This window comes from Salvelinus fontinalis, chromosome 4 (genome assembly GCF_029448725.1).
Source record: "Salvelinus fontinalis isolate EN_2023a chromosome 4, ASM2944872v1, whole genome shotgun sequence".
Lineage (NCBI taxonomy): Eukaryota > Metazoa > Chordata > Actinopteri > Salmoniformes > Salmonidae > Salvelinus > Salvelinus fontinalis.
This window is the reverse complement of record NC_074668.1, coordinates 47247883-47269458: the sequence shown is the minus strand read 5'-3', so window position 1 is coordinate 47269458 and position 21576 is coordinate 47247883.

The following is a 21576-nucleotide window of genomic DNA, read 5'->3' as shown; positions in this document are numbered from 1 at the left end:
CAGGCATGACTCCAACACCATCACTAACAGGACACAACAGTGATAGGCCTGATCACCAACAACGATGAGACAGCCTATAGGGAGGAGGTCAGAAACCTAGCCGTGTGGTGCCAGGACAACAACTTCTCCCTCAACGTGATCAAGACAAAGGAGATGATTGTGGACTACAGGAAAAGGAGGACGAGACATGCCCCATTATCATCGACGGGACTGTAGTGGAGCAGGTCGAGAGCTTCAAGCTCCTTGGTGTCCACATCACCAATAAACTATCATGGTCCAAACACACCAAGACAAGAGTGAAGAGGGCACAACAAAGCCTATCCCCCCTCAGGAGACTGAAAAGATTTGGCATGAGTCCTCAGATCCTCAAATGGTTTTACAGCTGCACCATCGAGAGCAATCTGACTGGTTGATTCACTGCCTGGTATGGCAACTGCTCGGCCTCCGACCTCAAGGCACTACCGAGGGTAGTGCGTACGGCCCAGTACATACCTGGGGCCAAGCTACTTGCCATCTAGAACCTAAAATCCCAGAACCACACGGGGGGACCTAGTGAATGACCGTCAGAGAGCTGGGACCAAAGTAACAAAGCCTACCATCAGTAACACACTACGCCGCCAGGGACTCAAATCCTGCAGTGCCAGACGTGTCCCCCTGCTTAAGCCAGTACATGTCCAGGCCCGTCTGAAGTTTGCTAGAGAGCATTTGGATGATCCAGAAGAAGATTGGGAGAATGTCAGATGAAACCATAATAGATAAATACTTTTTGGTAAAAACTCAACTCATCGTGTTTGGAGGACAAAGAATGCTGAGTTGCATCCAAAGAACACCATACCTACTGTGAAGCATGGGGGTGGAAACATCATGCTTTGGGGCTGTTTTTCTGCAAAGGGACCAGGACGACTGATCCGTGTAAAGGAAAGAATGAATGGGGCCATGTTTCGTGAGATTTTGAGTGAAAACCTCCTTCCATCAGCAAGGGCATTGAAGATGAAACGTGGCTGGGTCTTTCAGCATGACAATGATCCCAAACACACTGCCCGGGCAACGAAGGAGTGGCTTCGTAAGAAGCATTTCAAGGTCCTGGAGTGGCCTAGCCAGTCTCCAGATCTCAACCTCATAGAAAATCTTTGGAGGGAGTTGAAAGTCCGTGTTGCCCAGCAACAGCCCCAAAACATCACTGCTCTAGAGGAGATCTGCATGGAGGAATGGGCCAAAATACCAGCAACACTGTGTGAAAACCTTGTGAAGACTTACAGAAAACGTTTGACCTCTGTCATTGCCAACAAAGGGTATATAACAAAGTATTGAGATAAACTTTTGTTATTGACCAAATACTTATTTTCCACCATAATTTGCAAATAAATTCATAAAAAATCCTACAATGTGATTTTCTGGATTTTTTTTCTCATTTTGTCTGTCATAGTTGAAGTGTACCTATGATGAAAATTACAGGCCTCTCTCATCTTTTTAAGTGGGAGAACTTGCACAATTGGTGGTTGACTAAATACTTTTTTGCCCCACTGTATATGTATATACAGTTGAAGTCGGAAGTTAACATACACTTAGGTTGGAGTCATTAAAACTTGTTTTTCAACCACTCCACAAATTTCTTGTTAACAAACTATAGTTTTGGAAAGTTGGTTAGGACATCTACTTTGTGCATGACACAAGTTATTTTTCCAACTATTTTTTTACAGAACAATTATTTCACTTATAATTCACTGTATCACAATTCCAGTGGGTAGGAAGTTTACATACACTAAGTTGACTGTGTCCTTAAACAGCTTGGAAAATTCCTGAAAATGATGTTATGGCTATAGAAGCTTCTGATAGGCTAATTGACATCATTTGAGTCAATTGGAGGTATACCTGTGGATGTATTTCAAGGCCAACCTTCAAACTCAGTGCCTCTTTTCTTGAAATCATGGGAAAATCTAGAAAAATCAGCCAAGACCTCAGAAAGAAAATTGTAGACCTCCACAAGTCTGATTCATCCTTGGGAGCAATTTCCAAACACCTGAAGGTACCCCGTTCATCTGTACAAACAATAGTATGCAAGTATATACACCATGGGACCACACAGCCGTCATACCGCTCAGGAAGATGACGCGTTCTGCCTCCTAGAGATGAACGTACTTTGGTGCGAAAAGTGCAAATCAATCCCAGAACAACAGCAAAGGACCTTGTGAAGATGCTGGAGGAAACAGGTACAAAAGTATCTATATCCACAGTAAATCGAGTCCTACATCGGCATAACCTGAAAGGCCGCTCAACAAGGAAGAAGCCACTGCTCCAGAACCTCCATAAAAAAGCCAGACTTCGGTTTGCAACTGCACATGGGGACAAAGATGGTACTTTTTGGAGAAATGTCCTCTGGTCTGATGAAACAAAAATAGAACTGTTTGGCCATAATGACCATCGTTATGTATGGAGGAAAAAGGGGGAGGCTTGCAAGCCGAAGATCACCATCCCAACCATGAATGCACGGGGATGGCAGCATCATGCTGTGGGGGTGCTTTGCTGCAGAAGGGACTGGTGCACTTCACAAAATAGATGGCATCATGAGGAGGCAAAATTATGTGGATATATTGAAGCAACATCTCAAGACATCAGTCAGGAAGTTAAAGCTTGGTCGCAAGCTTCCAAAGTTGTGGCCATCACAAAGCCCTGACCTCAATCCTATAGAAAATTTGTGGGCAGAACTGAAAAACCGTGTGCGAGCAAGGAGGCCTACAAACCTGACTCAGTTACACCAGCTCTGTCAGGAGGAATGGGCCAAAATTCACCCAACTTATTGTGGGAAGCTTGTGGAAGGCTACCCAAAAAATTTGACCCAAGTTAAACATTTTAAAGGCAATGCTACCAAATACTAATTGAGTGTATGTAAACTTCTGACCCACTGGGAATGTGATGAAATTAATCATTCTCTCTACTATTATTCTGCCATTTCACATTCTTAAAATAAAGTGGTGATCCTAACTGACCTAAGACAGGGAATTTGTACTCGGATTAAATGTCAGGAATTGTTCAAAACTGAGTTTAAATATATTTGGCTAAGGTGTATGTAAACTTCCGACTTCAACTGTATGTTGTGCACTACTACTGACCAAGGCCCAAAGGGGTATAGGGAATAGGGTGCTATTGGGAATAGGATGCCTTATCTCTCTAGCTAGGTAAAATATTAAAACAGGGATTTCAGCTGTAATAATTAAGTATGAAGGAGTAAACATTCAAGGGGCACGTTATTGTTTGTTTTGGTACCTATTTTGTCTGTTGTTTTTGTGTACCAGACAAAAATAACTTGTTCCCAACTGCAAATCTTCTAAACCATGTCTATAATACAATTACATTTTTATGAAAAGTATTGTGTTAGTGTTTATGCATTCACAGTAATATTCTTGTCAGGTTTGACTAAGGGATTTTCTCTGGTCTGGTGAGCATTAATACTGCGAGATGGACTCAAGTCATAATGTGCCAAACATTGGGTCCAATTCCATATTTATTCAAATTAACCTGAACGAAACAAATGAACAAATAATAGCTGCAATGTCAGTTGTGGGATTTGTGACTGTAAAGAATTAGGATATGTCCCAAATGGCACCCTGTTCCATATGTAGTGCTCTAGTTGGCACCCTACTCCCTATGTAGGTGTCTAGTTGGCACCCTATTCCGTATGTAGTGCTCTAGTTGGCACCCTATTCCATATGTCGGGCTCTAGTTGGCACCCTATTCCATATGTCGGGCTCTAGTTGGCACCCTATTCCATATGTAGTGCTCTAGTTTTGAATAATGTAGTGTACCATAAAGGTAATAGCATACCATTTGGAACATACATAATGAGTTTTCAGGAAAACTTTTATTTTAGAGCTGGATTAATTCACAGTATATCACACACACACACACACACACACACACACACACACACACACACACACACACACACACACACACACACACACACACACACACACACACACACACACACACACACACACACACACACACACACACACACACACACTTTCTAAAGATCACTAATGTCATAAATCATTAACTTCAATTAACTTTCCTACCAGAAATATCTTATAGCCTATAAGCCCTAGTCACATGCTCATCAAGCTGGACTATCCCACCACAACATGCAGAGAGTACTTTTCCATTTCCACAGAGGGCCCGGTTGGCATTTTTGAACAGACTTAAACTCCTGGCAAAACTCCTGACAATATTAGAATCCCGTATCCAAAAAATGAAATTAAGACAGGGTGCAGTCAAATTATTCCTTGGCAGTCACAAACGTTTTTTCACCCAGATGAATAGATCGGATGATAAGAGACAAAGGATTGAGTGACTAATGGTAGGAGAGGAAAGAATTTCGCTACACCCACAATAAAATCTGCTAAATATGTGTACGCGACCAATAACATTTAATTTGATTCGAGAGGTATTGAGTAGTCACTCTCTCGGCTTATTTACCATCACCTTTCATTTGACAAGTACAGTTATTAAAGAGAATAAGCCATCTCCTTCATGCTTGAAGAATGTCTATTATCACACACACCACACACCCACACCCACACCCCCACCCCCACACACACCCCCACACACACACACACACACACACACACACACAGAGAGAGATGACGTGTGCACGTCTGACAGCATAATGCTTCCATCTTGCCAAAGGGGACTTTTGTGAGTCATGAAGGGACAGTGCTAGCTCTTTATTCTATCATACCAACACACAGGATTGTGGCGGACTCTAAATTGCACATACTGTAGGCATGAAGCATAATCAAATATAACATGTTCACATCTGAAATGTGTGTGGTTTTAACACCACTTCAAAACAATGTGGGGACAAATTATCTCCTATTGTATTTTGTATTATATGCACAAAACGTTAGCTCTGTCCTGTTGCTCTACTGTGATCTGAATAGATGTTCTCCTGATGGAGAGCACTCAACAGTGTTAGTAGCGAGAGCGGATAGTGAGAGCGGACACACTTGGGAATGTAAGAGAGTTTTTTTGTTTTGTTTTCACAACCATATTTGAGCCTGTGGGTGGGGATAAAGTCAACACCAATAAGTAATTGTCTTTATCACTGTGTGGGGATGGGCTTTCAGTGGTGCTCAGGCCTGGCTTGAGTCACATTTCAATCTCTTTGTGGTGTAGTGTACAGCCACACAGGGATTGGAATAAGAAGAGGATCTAATGACGCTCCTCACCCTGGGATACTTGCTCTCTTTTTTCTCCCTCCCTCCCTCCCTCCCTCCATCTTTCTTTCTTTATCTTTCACACACTGTGCCAGTGCAGTTTCTCTTCATCTCTCGCTCTCTCGCTCTCTCTCTCGCTCACTCTCTCTCTCTCTCCCCCCTTCCGTCTTATTCTATTCTTTGTCTAAACTCATGGTGAGTCCAATTTGCCGACTGCTCAATATAGAGCCCCACAGAGGAGGTGTCACAATACTCATAAAACCTAGCGGTCAAACAGAGAAACGGTTCCAAACGTTTTTCCGCCATTAATTTTTCCCATAGAGGATTTTAGAAACACTTATAGTAATGGCTGTGTTTTGTGTAGGCTTACCCTGACGTGACGTTTTCATAACCATGTAAATCTCTCTAGGACAAGGTGACTTTTATCAATATATTCAGCTCTATTTACTCTCAGATTCAAAAATTATCATTAGCCTCAAAGTAGACATCATGCAAAACTACAAATCCCTGCAAGCTCCTGCACACCATCTCTAGCTGACACCTTTGCTAACATGTATTGTTTCAATTTATAACTTGCACGACACAGAATTGTCCATTTAAAGAAATATTGCCAATTTATTCCTTACTACATTTAGCTAAGGTTAGATAGTTCATACAGAGATTCTTAGCTTTGCCTTGATGATTCGCAGTCTCACCCAGATCATCATGGCATTTGTGGCTAATTAGAATTTCATTTTGGGGGGGTAAATACAGGCAAATATATTGATAAAACCCACCTTGTCCTAGAGAGATTTACATGGTTATTAAAACGTCACGTCAGGGTAAGCCTACACAAAACATAGCCTTTATTTTAAGTGTTTCTAAAATCCCCTATGAGAAAAAGGAATGGTGGAAAAACAATTGGGACCATTTCCCTGTTTGACTGCTAGGTTTTATGGGCATTATGACTCATACTGTGGTACTCTATGTACTCAGTAAGTATGTAAACAAATGGCCACAGAGGCTTTGTAACGATGTATAATACAGTCTGTTCAGTAGCTGTATGGTCTCAGAGTAGGAGTGCTGGTCTAGGATTAGGTCCTCCCTGTCCATGTAATATAATTTATTGTCATTTAAAATGCTAAACTGATCCTAAATCATTCATAAGCACCAGGAAGTGCAAACAGTGAGTTCCCTTCACCCTTCACACCAGAGCAACCTCAGTGAAGGGCAGAGTTGATGGGTTCAACTTAAAAATCAAACACAGGACATAAATTGACATATCTCTCCGTAACAAGAGAAAAAATTACTTAAATACGGTTATACACTCAACGGACAGTTTATTAGGTACACCACTCCATTCATGAAAATATATCGCTCCTACAGTGAGTCACGTGGACGTGGCTTGCCATATAAAGCAGGCAGACAGGCATCGAGGCATTCAGTTACTGTTCGATTGAACGTTAGAAGGGGCAAAATTAGTGACCTAAGCGACTTTGAGGGTGGCATGATCATCGGTGCCAAGCGCACCCGATCCAGTATCTCAGAATGGCCGCCCTCCTGGGCTTTTCATGCACAACAGTGTCTAGGGTTTATAGAGAATTGTGCAGCAAACAAAAAACATCTATTCAGCGGCAGTACTGTGAAAACAGTTCGTTGATGAGAGAAGTCGAAGGAGAATGCCAAGAATTGTGCAAGCTAACAGGCGGGCCACAAACAGACCAATAATGGTGCAGTACAACAATGGTGTGCAGAACAGCATCTCGGAATGCACAATTCGTCGATCCTTGTCACGGATGGACTACTGCAGCAGACAACCACACCGGGTTCCACTTCTATCTGCTAAAACAAGAAAAAGCAGCCCCAGTAGGCATGCGATCACCAACACTGTAGAAGTGAGGAGTGGAAAAACATTGCACAGTCTGAAGAATCCCAGTTCCTGTACCATCATACTGATGGCAGAGTCAGGATTTGGAGTAAGCAACATGAGTTCATCCTGCCAGGTGGCAACGGGACAGGCTGGTCCAATCTGCAGCAACTGTGTGATGCCATCGCGTCAGCATGGACCAACATCCCTGTGGAACGTTTCCGACTTGTAGAATCCATTCCCGGGAGAATTCAGGCTGTTATGGAGGCAAAGGGGGGTCTAACTCGGTACTAGATGGATGTACCTAATGAACTGGCCAGTGAGTGTAGATAAACTGCCAAGACAAGGATTTGTGGATGTGTGGTAGGCTATAATGTGTGGAAGCATTGATTGATTGATTAGAGCTCTGTGGATCAGGAGCCATTTTGGCTGCATCCCAATGTTGCCCTTTTGTAATTGGGTGTGGTGAGTAGAATGATTGAGCCTGACACCTTGGAAATCAAGTTTAAAACAATGAGTTGATATCTCGTTGCTCTGTCAGTAGTACAGCTACTGTTGGCTTATCACTCATTCAACTGACTTCTCTATTCTTATACAATTACTAAATAACCAGCCCACATATCAAAACAATGAATAAACAACTAATACAATTATGTAGTTTCATAAATACATTTCATCATCTCACAAATACATTTCATAATTTCATTCTTCAGCTAGGGCTCAATACACAGCAAGAAACAATGTTTCCCCTTTTGTTTATGTCCTCTGCCCAACTCTGGACTGAGCCTCCATTACCATTACAACCACTGAGGTATAATAAGAACTGGAGACTGCGTCCAAGATGTATGGCCAATGTTTTCAAGGTATTCTCCCCCGATTCATGGACCTTCTATACCCAAGTTGCGTCCGGGTTATACAGACCAACATCACACGTGCACTAGCACTCAGTGCGCACAGGGAGCAGCGCAGGCAACCACGACATCACCACTAACCAAAAACATGGCAGACATTGGATGAATATAACATGTTAATATCTTCGGTTGTGAGTGACGGTAAACAATTGCCTCAGTGACAATTATTTTAATAATTCAAAGGATGTTTTGTGCACAAAGGTAATGTCTTATTAGGAATTTACAAATCGGTCTTCTCTATGTGGTCATCTATGAAAATTGGCTTTCTGGGCCGGGTGTCAGTTAAACTGCAGTACCGGAGCAAAACTGTGGGAGCAATCGAATACTGTGCTTCCAGACCGGAGCCCTGGCCCCTTGATGACGATGGCGCTGCCACTGGCGCTGCCGTTAGCTATTGTTAGCTTCAATGCTAGCGGACATCTAACAAACTAATTTAACAATGAAAACAGTACAACAATAACATAACTACGCTCCTCTTAGTGTTTCAGAATGATGTGCTTTACAAGTCACTCACCTTGAAAATAATGTTTAAGACAATGAGTTTATATATGGTTGCTCTTCTTAGCGTGAGAACCTAGAGCAGTGAAAGCTTGTGAAGTAACCACTAGAGCGAGCGGTCCACTCTGTTGGCCAAAACCAGCACAACCACACTTCTATTAATAAACTGAAAAAATATATCATGAGCTGAAATGAAAGATCCCAGCCAGAAATGTTCGATACGCACAAAACTATTATTTCTCTTAAATGTTGTGGAGAAATGTGTTTACATCCCTGTTGGTGAGCATTTTATCCTTTGTCAAGATAATCCATCCATCTGACCAGTGTGGCATATCAAGAAGCTGATATGTTAAACAGCATGATCATTAAACAGGTGCACCTTGTGCTGGAACACTCTAAAATGTGCAGTTTTGTCACACAACACAATGTCACAGATGTCTCAAGTTTTGAGGGAGCATGCAATTGGCATGCTGACTGCAGGAATGTCCACCAGAGCTGTTGCCAGAGAATTAAATGTTAATTTCTCTACCATAAGCCACCATAAGCATCATAATTTTCGAGTATTTGGCAGTACGTTCAACCTGCCTCACAACTGCAGACCACGTGTAACCATGCAAGCCCAGGAGCTCCACATCCAGTTTCTTCACCTGCAGGATCGTTAGAGGGGGGGGGGGGGGGGGTACTGAGGAGTATTTCTGTCTGTAATAAAGCCCTGTTGTGGGTAAAATCTAATTCTGATTGCCTGGGCCTGGCTGCCCAGTGGGCCAGGCTGCGCACCTGCCCAGTCATGTGAAATCCATAAATTAGGGCCTAATGAATATATTTAAATTGACTGATTTCCTTATATGAACGATAACTGAAATCGTTGCATTTTGCGTTCACATTTTTGTTTAGTATAAATGATTAGTTGGAAATTGTAAAGTTTACCATATACAGTGTATCTCACACCAGGTCTCAGGACTGACTTTTCCTAAGAAGAGTGAGAGATGATGTGCTAGATTGACAAACCTCTTGGCATACAACAAACTCTCCTTGATTTCCTCGCTCGCTGTCTGACAGTACTTGTATTCAGTCTGCTACTACATTACACAGTGTGTACCCACTACAGACAATTCAATATGGCCCATGCAGCGGGGGAAGGGAGTCAGTGGAGTGAAACTGAAAATGCTGTGGCGGTGGTTATGCGACAGTGCCCTTGGGTGTGTGTGTGTGTGTGTGTGTGTGTGTGTGTGTGTGTGTGTGTGTGTGTGTGTGTGTGTGTGTGTGTGTGTGTGTGTGTGTGTGTGTGTGTGTGTGTGTGTGTGTGTGTGTGTGTGTGTTTGCAGGTACTGTGTGATTTAGAGAATAAGTAAGCAATATCTTCATGAGGCTCTTAAAGCTGAGATAAGGTCCCACAAGACGAGCAACACGGAAAGGCCTTCCTTAACCCTCCTTCACTCCTCTCCTCCTCCCCCCTCGTCTTCCGGACACCTTCCCCATCACCTGGGGGGCGAAGACCGTATCTGCTGTCTACCACTGGAGTCGAATCTCATTCAGCCAAAAGCCGTTTGGGAAATTTCAAGGAAGAAAAAATAAGAGAACCCACAATAGGTTTCTTCTGACTGACATTTTCTGGGTTTTTCATTTGATCTCTATCATGTCATAATAGACACAAATACATTTCAGAGAGATACTGTATATATTTGAGTAGTGTTATGTCTGGTGTCTTTAAGATGTGTCTTCCCATAGATGTACCTGTACAACTACAGTACAGTATGAAGAAAATACTATCATCTACATTTTATAAGGGAGTGCCGTGGCCACATTCTAAGCAAGATTCATTTGCAGGGTAGGCAGGTAGGACGTAGACGGCGGACGCAAAGGTAACGTAAAGGTAATGGCGGACTGAACGAAGTTATGTAGAGCACCTCAAGATAAAACATAATATTCAAAATATCTGCTAAATTAGACTAAAATATTAGCACTAAATTATCTGGTGGGTGATAAGCTTCAATCTGGATAATAACACAAAACAAATCCTAAGACTAGAGACATTTATCGACAAATATTACGAAAACAAGCAACACCCAAACATGACGGAGAGTAAGACAGGGGAACCGATTCAAAAACGAAAACGTGACTCCTCAACCGACACTGATGATCTAATATTCTCACCACCGGCAATGGTAAAGGTCGAAACCGATCTGTTAAAATCAATAAATGACAAACTGGGTATACTTGAATTAGTTAGTAAAGATATAAAAGAGTTGAAGGCAAGCCTAGAGATGAGTGATGAAAAAGCTGCGGCTTTGGAGAAGGAAACACACGCGCTAAAAGGGACAGTCAATAAGATTGAAACCGAAATGAATGAATTTAAAAAGGAGAATAACTTTCTGAAGGAATGCTTACTGGACATACAAACTAGATCCATGAGAGAGAATTTGGTACTTACAGGTATCCAAGAGAAAGAAGGAGAGGTTCCTGAATCTGTAGTTAGAGAGTTCCTTTTTGCAGCGCTTCAGATTCCACGCAAAGTTATCGATAAGATCCAACTTGAACGTGTACACCGCCTCGGACAGAGAGGGCAGAGGTACGAACGCCCAATCGTTGCCAAATTTGCTTCATTTAAAGATAAAATAATGGTTAAAAGCCTGGGTAAAAGACTTGCTGGGACCAAAATTGGCATGAATGATCAGTTTCCGAAAGAAATTGCAGAACGGCGCAAAGTTCTGTATCCAATTTTCAAAGAAAATAGATTAAAAGCGAAACGAGTAGCTCTCGTCGTTGATAAACTATATATTGATAACCAGTTGTTCAGAGACACAAAGATTACTCCATGGTTATTTTAAAAATTACAAAGTTCTCATAGATGAGGAAAATAAACACAATTCAAGCCCGGTTACTGATTGTAACAATACAATACAAAATATAGCTTTTCTATAAATCTTCACATATAACTAATTGAACACAAGCACTATTTCTACATAGTGAAGATAAAAACTAAGTAAACAGAAGGCACAGTATGTGTGGATGGTGTGGTGTGTGTTTATTTTTATTTGTTATGTTTGGAAAGTTGAGTGAGTGAGTAATAAAATAGTTGCATATCCCAGAGCCAGTGTATTGCTGTGGGCCGGGTATGAGAGGGCTTTCAATGTTGTTCAAATGATGGATATACTTTTATAATGAATTATACGTCTTATTTATTTATTGTCCTATCATGGGGAAATACATTTTTAAAATAAATTATATCTAATTATTTATTATCCTATTTTAATGGTACGGTCCATGGCCCTATACCCTAGACACCCACATGAATGGCCCAGATACTAAGGAGAAGTCCCTAACTGTTTCATGTGCATGCTGTAAGCGGTCTGTATGCAGCCAAAATGAGGTCAGGGACCATGAGCAGCACTGCCCCCTCAAGATTCTGAGCCTGCTTGGCAGGGTTGGTCCTGCAAAGCCAAAGCCCCCTAAAGGGAGAACATAATAAACAAGGAAATTCTCAAAGCTGCTAATGAGAACCTTGACGACCTTGTACCTAGCCGGTGGGGATTCCGGTGGGGTGCCCCCACCCAGGCAGTGGCAGTGCTGGCAACACTAGCTGCAGTAACCCAGGCACTTAAGGAAATCAGGAATGTCATGGATATATTGGAATTAGTGGATATATGGAGACTTAAATACCCTGACCTAGTGAGATATACATGGCGGAGGCTTAATCAAGCTAGTCGCCTTGACTACTTTCTTATATCATTCTCTCTGGCACCAAAAGTTAAAAAGTGTTTGATAGGGGACAGAATGCGGTCGGACCATCACATAATTGGCATATATATTACTCTTACAGAATTTCCACGTGGGCGAGGATATTGGAAATTTAATCAAAGCCTACTAGATGATAAATTGTTTAGAACTAGGACAGAAGAATTTATAACTGACTTTTTTAGACATAATATAGGTAGAGCAGATCCCCATATTGTATGGGACACTTTTAAGTGTGCCTTTAGAGGCCATGCAATTCAGTACTCATCTATAAAACAAAAGCAATTTCGATCAAAAGAGTCCATATTAACAAAGGAAATTGAAGGACTAACAGCACAGTTAGATAACAATAAAAACGGTACCATAGAGGCACAGAATAAGTTAGAGGAAAAACAAAAAGAAATGGAGGAACTTATTCAAGAAAGATCCAGTGTAATATATTACAAAAATAAAGCGAACTGGATGGAATATGGGGAAAAATGCACCAAATTCTTTTTCAATCTTCAATATAGAAATGCTACCAAAAAAAAATTATTATAACTTGTTACAAATGATGGAGTCACGCATGATTCACCAAATGATATTTTGAAAGAGGAAGTAAAGTACTTTAAGAATATATTTTAGTTTCAGGCTCCTCCATCTCCACTAACTGAAACTAATTGTATGGATTTTTTCCCTAATAATAATGTAAAATTAACATCTATACAGAAAGACTCATGTGAAGGCCTAATTACAGAGGAGGAACTACTTAATGCAATTGGGGCCTTTAAGGATGGGAAAACTCCAGGACTGGATGGCATACCAGTGGAAGTATACAAACATTTTTTTGATATACTCAAAGGACCATTGTTAGCTTGTTTTAACCACTCCTATATAAATGATAGATTATCAGACACGCAACAAGAAGGTGTGATATCATTATTACTGAAACAGGACCCAAGTGGTATATATAAAGATCCAGTCCATTTAAAAAATTGGAGACCTCTTACACTTCAGTGTTGTGATGCAAAAATCCTAGCAAAATGCTTGGCGCATAGAATAAAAAAAGTTTTGTCAGATATTATTCATCCTAATCAGACAGGTTTTTTACATGGACGATACATTGGAGATAATATAAGGCAAGTACTGGAAACAATAGAACACTATGAAATATCGGGGACACCAGGCCTGGTTTTCATAGCTGATTTTGAAAAGGCTTTTGATAAAGTACGACTGGAGTTTATATATAAATGCCTAGAATATTTCAATTTTGGGGAATCTCTTATAAAATGGGTAAAAATTATGTATAGTAACCCTAGGTGTAAAATAGTAAATAATGGCTACATCTCAGAAAGTTTAAAACTATCTAGAGGAGTAAAACAAGGTTGTCCACTATCGGCATATCTATTTATTATTGCCATCGAAATGTTAGCTGTTAAAATTAGATCAAACATTAATATTAAGGGATTGGAAATCCAGGGCCTAAAAACTAAGGTGTCATTGTACGCTGATGATTCATGTTTTCTTTTAAAACCACAACTAGAATCTCTCCACGGCCTCTTAGAGGATCTAGATACATTTGCTATCCTCTCTGGATTAAAACCAAATTATGATAAATGTTCCATATTACGTATTGGATCACTAAAAAATACACATTTTACATTGCCATGTAGTTTACCAATTAAATGGTCTGACGGTGATGTGGACATACTCGGTATACAAATCCCAAAAGAAAGAAATGATCTCACTCCAATAAATTTTTATAGAAAGTTAGCAAAAATAGATAAGATCTTGCTACCATGGAAAGGAAAATACCTGTCTATTTGTGGGAAAATCACCCTGATTAACTCTTTAATCATATCACAGTTTACCTATTTGCTTATGGTTTTGCCTACACCTAGTGACCTGCTTTTTAAATTATATGAACAAAAAATATTCAATTTTATTTGGAACGGCAAGCCAGATAAAATTAAAAGGGCCTATTTATATAACGAATATGAATTCGGAGGGCAGAAATTATTAAATATTAGACCTCTCACTAAAGGCATCAGTCATACAAAAGTTATACTTAAATCCAAACTGGTTCTCTAGTAGATTGGTACGAATGTCTCATCCTATGTTCAAGAAGGGCCTTTTTCCCTTTATTCAGATTACACCTGCTCACTTTCGGTTGCTTGAAAAGGAAATAATCTCCAAAATATCTTTATTTTTTAAACAAGCCTTAGAAAGTTGGTTGCAATTTCAGTTTAATCCACCTGAAAGGACGGAACAAATAGTACAACAAATCTTGTGGTTAAATTCAAATATAGTAATTGATAAAAAAACTGTATTTATCAAAGAAATGTTTAAAAAAGGTATAATTTTTGTGAATGATATCATAAATAGGACTGGTGGAGTAATGTCACACATGCAGCTAACACAGACATATGGAAATGTCTGCTCTACCCAAAATTACAACCAATTAATTGCAGCATTACCACAAAAATGGAAGAGGCAGGTGGAAGGGGATAAAAGTAAGGAACTTGTATGTCGGCCTTATATTAAAGAACATAAATGGTTAAAGAAAAGTGTGATAAATAAAAACATATACCAATTTCATTTAAGGACCAAAAAACTTACAGCTGTGCCATATAAATTGCAAAATAGTTGGGAAGAGATTTTCGATGTACCCATTCCATGGCACATGGTTTATGAATTGATACGCAAAACAACGCCGGATTCAAAACTTCAAATTTTTCTATTTAAATTATTGTACAAAATTCTTGCAACTAATAGAATGTTATATATATGGGGGATACAATCTTCCCAGCTCTGTAGATTCTGCTGTGAGGAGGGAGAGTCATTAGACCATTTATTTTGGTATTGTCCGCATGTAGCTCATTTTTGGTCACAGGTCCAGGAATGGTTAAAGAATTGCAACGTTTGCGTGGAACTAACGCTACAGATAGCAATACTGGGGGATTTGAAAAGCCATAGTCAATCAATCAATAATATAATAATTATTTTAGCAAAAAATTTATTTTTAATTTACAATCCGTGGAAGCTATAAGAATAGGAAGATTCAAATCTTTTGTGAAGCATCACAGCACAGTTGAAAAATATATGGCAAATAAAAATCCGAAATGGATGATGTTGGAAGATAGATGGGAAAGGTTGAGTGGAGCTGAAGGGTGGGACTAATAACAAGATAAACAATGTAGGGCATGCGGGATCTGTGAAATGTGTATAGGTGCGGAGCTATTGTGAAATAGCACAGTTACAAGTGGAAATCAAACTGGATGGACAACAGAAATAGATGAAGGACTAAGAACAAACAAGAGAGAACTATTATAAAGTAGACTGTGTCTGTAAAATGTGTATAAGATGTATAAATTGAAGGTAAAAACAGAAATGTTTATCAGTTTACTCCAATTGGGGGATCGGTGGTAGGGTTTGCGGGGAATAATAATAAAGGTATACTCTTTAAAAAAAGTATGTATGTCTATGTAGGTATGTGTATGTATATATGTGTATATGTATGCATACGTGAATGGATTTATATATTTACCCCAAAAAATATGGGGGATTGGAAATGATGCAGACAATTACATTGGAAGCAACATTCTTTCCGCAATATTAAGCTGATCCACACCCCCCAAAAAAAAATAAAAAAAAATAAATAAAAAATAAATACATATGTCTCTGAATCTCTGAGGCAGGGAAAAAAAAAAAAAAAAAAAAAAAAAGATTCATTTGCAGAGGGTCCGTACTAAAAAGAAATATGTTTAAAGTAATGTTGTACTTTTTTATTAATTGAGAGGCAACAAGAGCAAAAACAAAGGTTTCTACTGCTAGGGCATCATCAGTGTTCTAAACAAGGTCATAATCCACTGAAAGAGTTTGTCTCTCTCTCGGTTCCTGTTCCATTTTGGCCATCTTTTGGAAACCAGTGTTCCATCTCCCAGAATTCCCTGTTCTTGTTTTTATCTCTGGGTGTTAAAAGCAATAAAAACCTGAATTGCATTCCATTCCTGAGCCATGATTCAAACTGCTGTCATCGTTCCAGTGAACTCAACAGCAGCTGAAGCCAGGCATGACGGTGCCACCGGATGGTCATGGTCCATAGTCGTTTCATCAACATCAACATCAACATCAACATCACAGGTTGGGCCCTGTGGGCCCTGGTCAAATGTAGTGCAGTATATGGGGATTAGGATGCCATTTGGGACGAAAACCCAGTGTAGGGTTTTTTTTGGGACGAAAACCCAGGGAGACGATGCAACAAAACCCAGCCAATCAGAGGGTTCACAGACTTTCTACCTAAATTCGAAAATGTTCTTACGCTTTGTGATGTGTAAAGGTAAAGAGATGGCTTAGACCCAGGTAGCCACAAAGACACGCACATACACACACACCCCCTCCCCTCTTTTGCCCTCAGAACAGCCTCAATGCGTGCGTGTGTGACTCAGTGCCCTGTGTGTGTGTGTGTGTGTGTGTGTGTGTGTGTGTGTGTGTGTGTGTGTGTGTGTGTGTTTGTGTGTGTGTGTGTGTGTGTGTGTGTGTGTGTGTGTGTGTGTAATATACTGTGAATTAATCCAGCTCTAAAATAAAAGTTTTCCTGAAAACTCATTATGTATGTTCCAAATGGTATGCTATTACCTTTATGGTACACTACATTATTCAAAACTAGAGCACTACATATGGAATACATATGGAGTGTGTGTGTGATTTAGAGAGTAAGTAAGCAATATCTTCATGAGGTTCTTAAAGCTGAGGTCCCACAAGACGAGCAAAACACAGAAGGCCTTCCGAACACCTTCCCCATCCCTTGGGGGGCGAAGACCGTATCTGCTCTGTCTACCGATGGAGTCGAATCTCATTCAGCACATACACAACCCCCCCCTCCTTTTGCCCTCAGAACAGCCTCAATTTGTCGGGTCATGGACTCTACAAGGTTTTGAAAGCATTCCACAGGGATGCCGGCCAATGTTGACTCCAATGTTACCCACAGTTGTGTCAAATTGGCTGGATGTACTTTAGGTAGTGGACCATTCTTGATACACATGGGAAACTGTTGAACGTGAAAAACCCAGCAGGGTTGCAGTTCTTGACACAAGCCAGTGTGCCTGGCACCTACTACCATATCCCGTTCAAAGGCAAGTAAATCTTTTGTTTTGCCCATTCACCATCTGAATGGCACACATACACAATCCATGTCTCAATTATCTCTAGGTTTAAAAATCCTTCTTTAACCTGCCTCCTCCCATTCATATATATTGATTGAAGTGGATTTAACAACTGACATCAATAAAAGATCATAGCTTTCACCTGTTTTGTAATGTTTTTTACACTCTGTGTATCTACAGTAAAGACATTTTCCCTTGCCTGACCCTGTTTTCCTCTCCGCTACTGCCCACTCTGACTTTGGCCCCTGTTTCCAGTCCCACATCTATTCAGTCCTGCTACTGTATACTGGACCCCCAACTCCACTGCGTCCTCTCCAATCCTCTCCAGACCTGCTTACCCAGTCCCAACTCCCCTCGCTCCAGCCTCAGCCTTCGCATCCTGGCTTCCTGCATTCCACCCAAGCTTCCCCTGGCCTGCACCCCATCTTCCCCCTGTGTTTCAATAAATACCTTGCTTACCTCAGCCTAGTCTCCTCGTCTGAGTCTGTTCTTGGGTCCACCTGTTACGCTCCGTATGACAGTAAGAAAGAGATGGCGGGATGTCCTTACACGTTTAATAAGTATCACCCAGTCTCTGGCTGAAAGAAACCTAGCATTCAGGGATTCATTAGACAAACTCTTCCAACCAAATAATGGAAACTTCCTAAAAGAGGTTGAATTACTGGCAAAATTTGACCCCGTTATGGAAAATCATCACACAGAATGAGCTGATACAGATTGTGAGTGACAAGATTCTGGAAGAAATAGTGACTCAAGAAAGAGACTCAAAGTACTTGTCCATTATTCTGAGAAGCGTGGCTTTAAAGGGAAAGCCAGAGATCAATGAGCACTTCCTTGGCTTTGTGAATGTTGAGGTTACAACAGGTTTGAATCTGTCCACTGTCATCTTAGATAAGCTGAACGAGCTGAAGATTCCATTTAAAGATTGCAGAGGGCAACATGAATGGAGGGCAACACGAATGGGGCCAACATGAAGGGTAAGCACCAAGGAGTACAAGCCAGACTGCTCAAAAAAAATCCCAGAGCTGTGTTCGTCCCATGTGGAGCACACACTCTAAACCTTGTCATTGCAGATTGCCAAATCTTCAAAAGATGCAGTTGGGTTTTTTGGGCATGTGCAAAAGCTCTTCACCTTCTTGTCAGCTGGCACACAAAGATGGAGTGTTTTGAAGAAACACGTGAACATAACCGTGAAGTCATGGAGTGACAAGATGGGAGACTAGGCTCCAAAGTGTTCATGCAATCAGCTATCAGACTTCTGATGATCGAGAGGCATTACTGGAAGCCAGACAGACGATCAACAATCCTGTGTCCAAAGTGGAGGCACAAGCACTTGCAGAGGAAGTTGGGTCCTACCGCTTCTTGATTTTCTGTGTCGTATGGTGTGAGATACTGACAATGACAAACAAGGTGAAGAAGCTCCTCCAATCCGCCTCAATGCAGTTGGATATCACAGTGAATTTAATCTCAAATGCAAAGGCCTCTCTCACTACATACCGGGAAACTGGATTCTCTGAGGCCCAGACAACAGCCAAAAGCATTTGTGAAGAAATGAATGTGGAGGCTGTTCTGAAAGAGAAGAGACTGAGAAGCAGCAAGAGGCATTTCAGCTACGAGACTCCTGATGAACCAGTGACTGATGCACTGAAAAACCTTGAAGTCAACTACTTCAACATTGTGGTCGACTCTGCTGTGACATCCATGGATGAGAGATTTGAAACACTCAACCAGGTGAAAACCAAATATGGAGTGCTGCTGAACTTTAGCACTGCCTCTCAGATGTCCAGTGAATCTTTAAAGGCTCACTGCATGGAAGTTGAAAATACTCTAACCTTCAGAGATGACCGTGACATCAATGGAATTGATCTGGGACACGAGATTCAGAATTTAGCTGATCTGCCATCAGATAAGATGACTGCCTTTGAGCTGCTTTCCTTTCTCTGTGAGAAAAACCTGGAGGAACTCTATCCTAACCTTTGGATAGCCCTAAGAATTGCAGTCACCCTACCAGTAACAGTAGCATCGGCAAAGAGGAGATGTTCAAAATTAAAGCTCATCAAAAGCTATCTGAGGTCTTCCATGTCACAGGAACGTTTGAGTGGTCTGGCCGTGAGCATAAATCATGACGTGGGGAAACACATGTCCTATGATTACATCATGGATAAGAGCATCTGCTAAATGACTTAAATGTAAATGTAAAATTGATGATTTAGCCTCAAAGTGCAGAAGAAGAATATTTTGATGGTAAGATTTTAATTCAAACATTCCAATGTTTACACATTTAGTAACATTTAAGATTGTACTGCAGAAGTGCATTTGTGTAAATGACTGCTTAACTAACTAACTATGTGACATACTTTCTCAATTTCTTCCAGACAGTCCAGATAGACTGGTGCCCATGCTGATACTGACAATGCCCAGGCTGTAGAGGGAACCAAAGCTAATCACACAGCTGTATAGGTTTTATTTGACTATTTTAAGACATATAGCTGCAGCCATAGCCTATAGGCTTATGTTTACATTGTATAGACAAAGCTAACTGTATAATATTGTGAGGACTGGACTAATTACCAGGCAGCAGAGCCAAAGCTCAGTGTTATATTTTATTATTTTCTACATTTTATAATTTCTACAATTTTTTATTAATGTTAGTATTCACTTGTCTTAAGATTCTATAGAAAATATTATATTCAATAAATGTTTGTGACTGTGTGGCAATGGCTCACGGGTCAGGTAGGAGGGCCCCTTAGCAGAAATTTGCTTAGGGCCCCAGGGAGGTCAGGACCGGCTCTGGACCGAGGAGAGACAGAGGAGAGAGATAGGAGAGATGGAGCTCGCTGCTTGGTTAGAAAACAAAAACAAAAAATGATCTGGCCTCTCTCTCTCCTCTCTCCTCCCTGTGCTTTTTTATCTTCTAGGGCCATATGTCTGTAGTCAGTGGACATTCTTATCAATCCCTGCCCAGAGTCAGCCCCCTGGCCCCCAAGGGAGTGGATGATCTTTCACTAAATCACTCTGATTCCACTCTCAGGCCTTGAGCGGATTCACGCAGGCAAGCAGGCGGCTCTCTGCTGTTACCTCGGGTGACTCGGCTACAATAGCGTGTGTAAGGGGAGTGTTTGTGTGCATGCATGTGAGCGTGTGCTTGTAAGCGTGCATGCCTGTGTGTGTGTGTATGAATCTCTGCGTGTGTGTGACTCTTCGCGGGCCTGTGTGCGTGTGTGGTTTGACGCATCAGTGGTGGCCATTACATCGCCATGCCGACGGGAGGCATGACATGTGTCAATCAAAGCCGTCATAACCGATGCTCTCTTCTCGGTCTCTTTCACAATGCAGGCCACCGACTGACAGACCAAATCTGTGACAGGAAGAGTTGAGGGAGAATAGGGATGTGTCCCTAATGGTATACAACTGGTGCCTAGTGGGGCCTTTAAAGTGCACTACTGTTGACCAGGGCCCATAGAGCTCTGATCAAAAGTAGTGCACAATATAGGGAATGTGGTGCCACTTGGGATGCAGTTTAAGATCACATGTTTTGTGATGTTCTGTATGCAGAGTCATTAACCCTTCATTAACCCTTGAGAGATGACCATGTCAGCTACAGTGTGTTTTTAATCAAGGCCTCTCTATGGGTGCAGCATAGAGTTTGAATTACTAGAACGGCAGTTCCCATTCAAATTGCCTTCGGCTGAGGGTCTAGTAGTTCTATTACTATGGGATGCATTGTATCCTAATGAATATTACATAGAGAATGGTGACCTGAGGGTAATGTCCCAGCATTGTCCCTGACCCTCCGAAGGTGTGTGTTTCTCCCAAGGCCCAGGTCAGATGCTTGGTAGATTAGCATCAAAGGTCAGAGGTCACAAGTCACAGGTCATGTAAGGTCAGCTGGAAATGGACCAACAGCAGCTTGCCAGTATTCACTACTGCTGTATAATGGCCTGGGCAGCATCGCATTAGTGGAAAACAAGACTCTTCTCAGAGTCATAGCCAGTGTGGAATAAATAACTATTTTGAACTTTGGTTTGGTTTATAAAATGAGCTACTGAATAACCATCTACAGCTGACACCTGATTCAACAAACAAAGGTGTTGATGTTCATTAGTTGAATCAGGTGTGTAGCTTAATGTCTCTGCTTCAATCGAACATCCGCTCCGTCAGCACAAGGTTTTCGTTTGAGCGGACGGCATGGAGGCAGAAGGTTTAAATTAAGCTTAAGTGCTGGA